General features: G+C 38.1%; 1 pseudogene; it reads left to right on the forward strand.

Moving 5' to 3' along the window:
• The first annotated feature begins 204 nt into the window (after positions 1–204).
• On the forward strand, positions 205–1,135 carry LOC101125996 (olfactory receptor 5AK2-like; annotated as a pseudogene).
• Positions 1,136–9,125: the final 7,990 nt, after the last annotated feature.

Raw genomic sequence — 9,125 nt, forward strand, 5'->3', positions numbered from 1 at the left:
CATCAAGTAAATCACTCTTTACTTGATGATTACAAATAAATTTTTTTAATTTGAAAATGAGTAACACTATTGGGAGTATTTGTCATGAAAATCCAAATAGAAAAAAGTGACATGAAATACAGAGCCATTTCATTGCAAGAAGTCACAAGGATTTCCCTTCTTTTCTGGGTCCTTCTCTTGGTCATTTCTAGAGTTTTGGTAGCCATGGCATGAGGAAACAGCACTGAAGTGACTGAATTCTGTCTTCTGGGATTTGGTGCCTAGCAAGAGTTTTGGTGTATCCTCTTCATTATATTCCTTCTCATCTATGTGACCTCCATAATGGGTAATACTGGAATAATCTTACTCATCAACACAGATTCCAGATTTCAAACACCCATGTCCTTTTTTCTACAACATTTGGCTTTTGTTGATATCTGTTACACTTCTGCTATCACTCCCAAGATGCTCCAAAGCTTCACGGAAGAAAAGAATTTGATATCATTTTGGGGCTGCGTGATACAATTGTTGGTTTATGCAACATTTGCAACCAGTGACTGTTATCTCCTGGCTATGATGGCAGTGGACCATTATGTTGCAATCTGTAAGCCCCTTCACTATACTGTAATCATGTCCCGAACAGTCTGCATCCAGTTGGTAGCTGGTTCATACATCATGGGTTCAATAAATGCCTCTGTACATACAGGTTTTGCGTTTTCACTGTCTTTCTGCAAGTCCAATAACATCAACCACTTTTTCTGTGATGGTCCCCCAATTCTTGCTCTTTCATGCTCCAATATTGACATCAACATCATGCTACTTCTTGTCTTTGTGGGATTTAACTTGATGTTCACTGGGTTGGTAGTCATCTTTTCCTACATCTACATCATGGCCACCATCCTGAAAATGTCTTCTAGTGCAGGAAGGAAAAAATCCTTCTCAACATGTGCCTCCCACCTGACCGCAGTTGCCATTTTCTATGGGACACTCTTTTACATGCACTTACCAGTCTCATTCTAATAATTCCCAGGAGAATATGAAAGTGGCCTCTATATTTTATGGCACTGTTATTCCCATGTTGAATTCTTTAATCTACAGCTTGAGAAATAAGGAAGTAAAAGAAGCTTTAAAATTGATAGGGAAAAAGTTCTTTTAAATCAGCCCCAGTTGTTAACATTCAGCTCAACAAATCATCCAACATAGCTGTTCTGCCAAAATTTAATTTTTCTACAATAAGGAATATGTAGAAAGATGTCAAATTAATAATGTAACATCACCTCTAGAGGAATTTAAAATACAAGAGCCAACAAATCCCAAAGCTAGCAGAAGAAAAAGTAACTAAAATCAGAACAGAACTGAACAAAATTAAGACCCAAATATTTATGCAAAAACTTAATGAAACCAAAATTTGGTTTCTTGGAAGAATAAATAAGATTGGTAGGCTGCTAGCCAGATTCACAAAGAGAAAAGAGGGAACATCTAAATAAGCACAGCCAGAAAGAACAAAGGTGGCATTACAACCAATCCCACAGAAATACAAAAGATACTCAGAGAATATTATAAACACTTTTATGCAAATAGACTAGAAAATATAGAGGAAATGGATAAAATCCTAGGAACCCACAAACTCCCAAGATTTAATAAGGAAGAAATTGAAACCCTGAGCAGACCAGTATCAAGTTCTGAAGTGAAAACAGTACCAAAAATCTACCAACCAAAAACAAAGTACAGACCAGATGAATTTGCAGTCAAATTCTACCAGATGTAAAAAGAAGAGCTGGTGCCAATTCTACTGAAACTATTTCAAAAAATCGAGCAGGAGGGACTCATTTGCAACTCATTCTATGAAACCAGCATCAGGTCTCTGATACTAAAACCTGACAAAGACACAATGAAAAAGAAAACTGCAGGCCAATATTCCTGATGAACATAGATGCAAAACCATCAATGAAATACTAGCAAACCAAATTCAACAGCACATCCAAAGTTATTTCACCATGATCAAGTAGGCTTCATTCTTTGGATGCAAGGTTGGTTCAATATATGCAAATCATGAAATGTCATTCATCACATAAACAGCATTTAAAACAAAAACGATATGATCTCAATAGATGCAGAAAAAGCCTTCAATAAAATGCAACATCCCTTCGTTATAAAAATTCTCTACAAACTAAGCATCAAAGCAATGTACCTTAAAATAAGTGCAATCTATGACAAATTTACAGCCAATGTCATAATGAATGGGCAAAATCTGAAGGCATTCCCCCTTGAAAACTGCAACAAGACAAGGGTGCCCACTCTCACCATAGTTCAACATAGTTCTAGAAGTCCTAAGCAGAGTAATTAGGCAAGAGAAAGAAACAAAAGACACCCAAATAGGAAAAGAAGAAGTCAAACTATCTCTCTTTGTGGACTATGTGATTCTATATCTAGATAACCCTAAAGACTCTGTCAAAAGGCTCTTGGAGCTGACAAATGAATTCACTAAATTTTTAGGTTACAAAATCAATGTACAAAAATCAGTAGCACTTCTAAACATCAATAATGTTAAACTGAGAGCCAAATCAAGAATGCGATTCAATTAATAATAGCTACCAAAAACATAAAATATCTAAGAATACATCTAACCAAGTAAATGAAGTATCTCTACTAGCAGAGAATTACAAAATACTACTCAAAGAAATCAGAGAGGACACAAACAAATGGAAAAACAGTGCATGCTCATGGATTAGCATAATTGATATCATGAAAATGGCCATACTACCCCAAGCAATCCACAGATTTAATGCTATTCCTATCAAGCCACAACGCCATTTTTCACAGAATTAGAAAAGCTATTCTAAAATTCATATGAAAAGGGAAAAGAACCCAAATAGCCAAAGTAATCCTTAGCAAAAAGATCTAAGCTGGAGGCACCATATTATCCAGTTTCAAAACATACTATAGGGCTACAGTAGCCAAAACAGCATGATACTAGTACAAAAACAGTAACATAGACCAGTGCAACAGACTAGAGAACCTAGAAAGAAAGCCACACACGCAAACACGGCTGTCTGATCTTTAACGAGTCAACAAAAGTAAGCAATGGAGAAAGGACTTCTTATTCAATAAATGGTGCTGGGATAATAGGCTAGCAATATACCAAAAAAATAAAACTGGACACATACCTTTTAACATATACAAAAATTAACTCAAGATATATTAAAGAGATAAATGTGAGACCTCAAACTATAAGAATCCTAGAAGAAAACCTGGGAAACATCATTCTGAACATCAGCCTTGGGAAATAATTTATGACTAAGTCCTCAAAAGCTGTAGCAACAAAAAATTTGACAACTGGGACCTAATTAAATTAAAGACCTTCTGCATATCAAAAGAGACTATCAACAGAGTATATAGGCAACCGACAGAATGGGAGAAAATTCTCAGAAACTATGTATCCAATAAATCTAATTTCCATAATGTATACAGAACTTAAACCACTCAACAAGCAAAAAACAAATAACCCCATTAAAAAGTGGGCAAAGAATATGACCAGATACTTCTCAAAAGAAGACATACAAGAAGACAACAGCCATATGAAAAAATGCCTAACAAGACTAATCATCAGAAAAATGCAAATCAAAATCACAATGAGATAACCATCTCATATCAGTCAGAATGTCTATTATTAACAAGTCAAAAAGCAATAGATGCTGGCCACACCATGGAGAAAGGGGAATGCTTATACCTGCTGGGAATGTAAATTAGTTCAGCCACTGTGGAAAGCAGTCTGGAGATTTCTGAAAGAACTTAAAACGAACTATCATTTGACTGTGTAATCCCATTACTGGATAATATCTAAAAGAAAATAAATTTTTCTACAAAAAAGACACATGTGCTTGTATGTTCATCACAGCACCATTCACAATAGTAACAACATAGAATCAGCCTAAGTGCCCATCATCAGTGGATTGGATAAAGAAAATACGGTACACATACATCAGAGAATACCACACAGCCATAAAAATGTACAAACTCAGGTCCTTTGCAGCCACATGGCTAAAGCTAGAGGCCACTATCCTAAGCGAATTAACACCGGAACAGAAAAGCAAATACCACATGTTCTCATGTATAAATGTGAACTAAATATTGAGTACACACAGACACAAAGATAGGAAAAACAGACACTGGGAAATACTAGGTGGGAAGAGAACAAGTGGGGCAAGGGTTTAAAAAACTAACTGTTGGGTGCTATTGAAACAGAAGAGTTCTCTAATCCCCCTGAGCAACAGGGGTGTGGCTCACCTTTTCTGTCACCATTGCTGTTCAAACCCCTGATGGAAGGGGGAGCACACAGACGGTCAGGTGCAGGAGCTGGGGCAGTGCTTTGAGCTCTGGCCACATGGTAGTGTCTAGGGGTGGGTGACTGTGGCCCCAGTATTACAATGCTTTTTTAGCCCTGCCATTCGCAGACAGCTTAAATGTTAATCAGCTCAATGGACCCTCTGTCTTTTTGCAAGGGCAGAGGGCCAGTGTGACAGCTTCCTGTATCCAGAGCTCCTGCCCAGCATCCCAGAAAAATTGAGTCAGACACAGGCTTGAAGGATGAATGGAGGATTTTATTGAATGGTGGAGGTGGTTCTCAGTGGGATGCATGGGGAGCTGAAAGGGGGATGGAGTGGGAAGATGATCTTCCCCTGGAGTTTTGCCCAATCCAGCAGCAAAACGTCCCTCTGACTGCCCCAGCCTAACTCCTCTTGGCATTCAGACGTTCCTTCTCTTCTCTTTATCTGCCACACCATTCCGCTGTTCATCTGATCGTCTCCTGCCTCATCTCCTCATCTGTTTCTGGAGCCTGGGGTTCGGGGTTTACATGGGCACAGGATAGGGGGGTGGAGTGGGCCAAAAGGCAACTTTTTGGATGCACGAACAGAAATGCCTGTTCCCACTTAGGGCTGTGGGTCTCCAGGCTTGAGGGTGGGGCCTTTGCAGGGGAACCATCCCCTTCTACCCAGTATTTTCCTGTCTCCTTTCTGTATCACTGTATTCACTACCTAGGTAATGGGATCATTCACATCCCAAACCTCAGCATCATGCAATATACCCGTATAACCTTTGCATGAACCTCCACATCTAGAATAAAAGTTGAAAGTATCAAAAAACAAAATAGGGAACTTATTCACATCATAAACCAATGCTACTTTTTTCAATAGATAAGCACTTTAATTTTGGAAAATATAATAGAAACATCTCCTGGGGCTAAAAAATGCTTCCCAGGAGATACTGACAATACACTAGTTTTAAAGTTTCTGACTTCACCATTCAAACAAAAACGGATTAAAGGAAAACACTCTCTCTGGGAAGATAGCTAGGGAGATACCAAATTACACAGGAAATGCTGTAGCATCTTTCTATCCATTTGATGATTAATTTCCTGCTTTATTGGCTCTGACTGATCATGTGATTCATTCTGCCACCAGAAAAGATGAATGTGCCCACCAATACGGAACAGAAAGTTGAGGAAAATACTTACTCAACATTGGATTCCCAACATCCAGCATATTCTTACCACATTGTAGTTGCTCAATAAACATTTGTTCAATAAATGAATGGACAAATGAAAGCAGAAAGGAAAGACCAGAAATCTAGACAGAGCACTCTCAGTGGAGTTGAGAGGAGTCAGCTGCAGTCCAGTGCAGCTGTTTCTGGATTCTGAAGCAGCAAACAGAGCTTTGCCAAGCTTACTGGGTGAACCAACTGCCTATAACAACATTGAACAGTGTTGTTGTAAATAAACACACAGAAAGTACATGTCTGTCATGTTATATGCAGAAGTGTAGAATAAAAGAGCAACAGGATAAACATGAGCAAGTTGATTCCTTCAGCTCCTCAGTGTCTTAATGTTATGTTTTTCAATACACAGTTTATGGAATAAAATATGTGAAACCAGTTTGGTAGTTTGAGCAAGCTATCAGGAGTCTCCAAGAATTGTTTGGTTGTTATTACTGATGTTTTCTTTTGATTTTAGAGGTCAAGTTTGTGTGTGTGTGTGTGTGTGTGTGTGTGTGTGTGTATATATATATATATATAATGTGTGTGTGTATGCATGTGTTACAGAAGACAAAAGGGCAGAAGGATCTAATGGCATGCAGAGGAATTATAGACATGGAGGACAGCATGGACAGAACTATCACTTAATCCAGAGGAGTAGTGAGCAATTTTGGCAGTGGATGCATGTGTGGTGTCTCCATCATTCCCCACCAGAAAAATTACACATTTCAGGAATTAATCCTCAACACCTGAAATGATCCTTTTTGCATAGATAACTTACTACCACAGTTAAAAAAGAATCAAACTACTGCCAAGGATATTGTTGCTATGATATCCTACTGCCAAAGATATTGGTGATCAATCTTCTGTAAGGCAGAAGATAATGGTCATCTACCACTATAGTGAAAGGGGAAGTGATTTTGGGGATAGTAAACATAACAGCACATCAGAGTTATTCCAGGCAGAGTGGAATAGTGCCATTCTCTAAGACTTAGATGAGGTGGTGGTCCCCATTACATCCCCATTTAATTCACCAGTCCAGGACCTATAAAACCCAAACAGATTGTGGCAGAAAATTGACTACCACAGTCTTAGCCAAATGGAAGCACCAATCTCAGCCACTGTCTCAGATGTGCAATTGTTACTGGAGCAAACAGCCTTTAGTACTATGCACTGGCACTAATTTGGAAATGCATTATTTTCCACACATATCAGGAAGCACGTTCAGAAGGAAGTTACCTTCTGTTAGCATGGATATCATGAAACATTCCTAGTCGTTTCCAGGGCTCTCTGAACTCTCCTCAGCCACTGTAGCCTAGGGGACCTTGAGCATCTGGAAACCTATAGAACACCATTCTGGTCCACTATAGTAATGACATCACTGGACCTGAGGAAGAGGAAGTAGAAGTACTCTGTGGTAGTTTGTTACAGAAGCAATAAGAACAGGAAACTAGTGCAATACTCATGAAAAATAATGCCAAGTAACATGTAACACAAAGTGTATAGCAATATTGTGTATAGTAGAAAAATCTGGAAACTACTCCAACATCCATTGGCAGAATCTGTTAGTATAAATCTTCTAAGAAGCAGACACCAAGATGGGATCACACATGCAGACATTTTTAGGGGGATTCCCACGTAAAATGAAATAGGACAATGGGAAAAACTAGGAAAGATGCAAGTCTGACCCAAGTCAAGAAGAGAGGAAGAGAAGATTGGGCAGAAGCATGTGAGACTGTCATAAAGTAGAAGGATGATTCGGCAAAGTTATTGAGAAATCCTTGAACCAAAATGGGCTGACAAATGAGTCCTGTGTCTCTCAGGTATGAGTCTGCCTTAGAATCCATTCTGCACACAGTCATTGGCAGAGAGCAGCCCATGGGAAGTGGGGTCTCAGAAAAACTACTGCAAAGGATTTCAAAGTGAGAAGCTCAGATCCTGGGTCATTTACACTCCTTGAAGGAGGCCTACAAATTTATTCGCATGGCTGCTACACAGGTGAAGGGATAAATTAATTAGATTTTAATCACATAATGGAATATTATGCAGCAGTGAAAATGAATGAACTGCTACTATGACACAACAGAAAAGTTTTAACACAGGTAAAAATAAACATCCATGAATAAAATAGAAAAACATTATTCATTAAGTTCATTAACAGGCATACTAGAAAACATATGGTTCAGGGGTGCTTGTGTGTGTGTGTGTGTGTGTGTGTGTGTGTGTGTGTGTGTCGGTGTATCTGTGTGTTAAAGCTATAAATCAAAAAATAAAAAGATACAAAGAAACATTCATAATGTTGCTGTTTCCAGATAAGGATGAGGCTAAGCAGGTGCATAGTACAGGGAAGGAGTACATTGATAGGTATATACTGTATATAATTTTTGAGACCTTGGACTGGATTGTTCACTTAACAAATTATTATGTAATTAATATTAAGTGGGGTTGTGCATGGACCAATGGCAACAGTGTGTCATGAAGCAGGGTGATGACTAATCCAATTCTCTGCACATTGTTATGATATGTTTAACTAAATTAAAATTTCAAAAAGTTCAGAAAGCTGAGTGCTTTCTAAGAAACTGTTCTTTTTCTACAAAACAGACTATGATTTTGCATTGAACATTCTCAGGGAGACTGTGTACTCACTCAACCACTGCTGTCACCCCCATAATCAGGTCATTCAAGAGTCAATATATAAAAGGGAAATTCTTCGAGAGACTAGCCCTACTCCAAAGCAAACAAAAAAAATGATAGATTGTCCCTTTAGCTAATTTGAATTTCATTTTCAGTGGTAGAATGTGGATTAGAAAGACTAGACCTAACAGCTAACTCTTAAATTCTGTACCTAAACGCCATCAATCTTAATTTCTGAAGTGCTCAAGTGGCAATTAATCTGTAGTAGTTTGTTACAGAAGCAATAGGAACAGGAAACTAGTCGATTATTCATGAAAAATAATTGTACCAAGTAACATGTACAATAAATTTTATAGCAATTTTGTATACAGTAGATAATATTGCTTCATTCTTCTTAATGAGGCAAAAAGGGGGCAATTCAAGACTGACCTCTCACTAACCAATTATAAGCACGATATTTTTAAATGAGAGACAAAACATCAAGCATTTTACAGCAATATTGTAGGTGCTCAGAACAGACTGTCTGTTGGACTATCTCCTGCCCTGGGGGCAGAGCTAAGAGTTCTATCATGGAGAATGACTTAGCAGGTGAGCTACATATGTTTATATAATGCAGCTCTCTGGAGGAAGTCCAGATCAATCACACGTGTGTTAGCATCCCACTGTTAAGGAACACTGCAGGCATGAATAAAGCTGAGCCCAGGATATTGACTGATTCCTCAGCAATGCTGGGGCAGCATTTCAGTGTCCAGAGAACTTCCGTGTCATGCAGCAGTGCCCTCGAGATGTCTGCAGGTGACAAGGACATATCCAAGAAGAATCGCTCAGGTTAGAATGAACCTCCATAGTACTTTATTTGTAATCTTTTACATACGTATATACATATATAAATATATATATCTTTATATATGTATATAATGTATATATGTATATAAATATATATATTTCTTTATATACGTATATACATATATGAATATATA

This window comes from Gorilla gorilla, chromosome 9 (genome assembly GCF_029281585.2).
Source record: "Gorilla gorilla gorilla isolate KB3781 chromosome 9, NHGRI_mGorGor1-v2.1_pri, whole genome shotgun sequence".
NCBI lineage: Eukaryota > Metazoa > Chordata > Mammalia > Primates > Hominidae > Gorilla > Gorilla gorilla.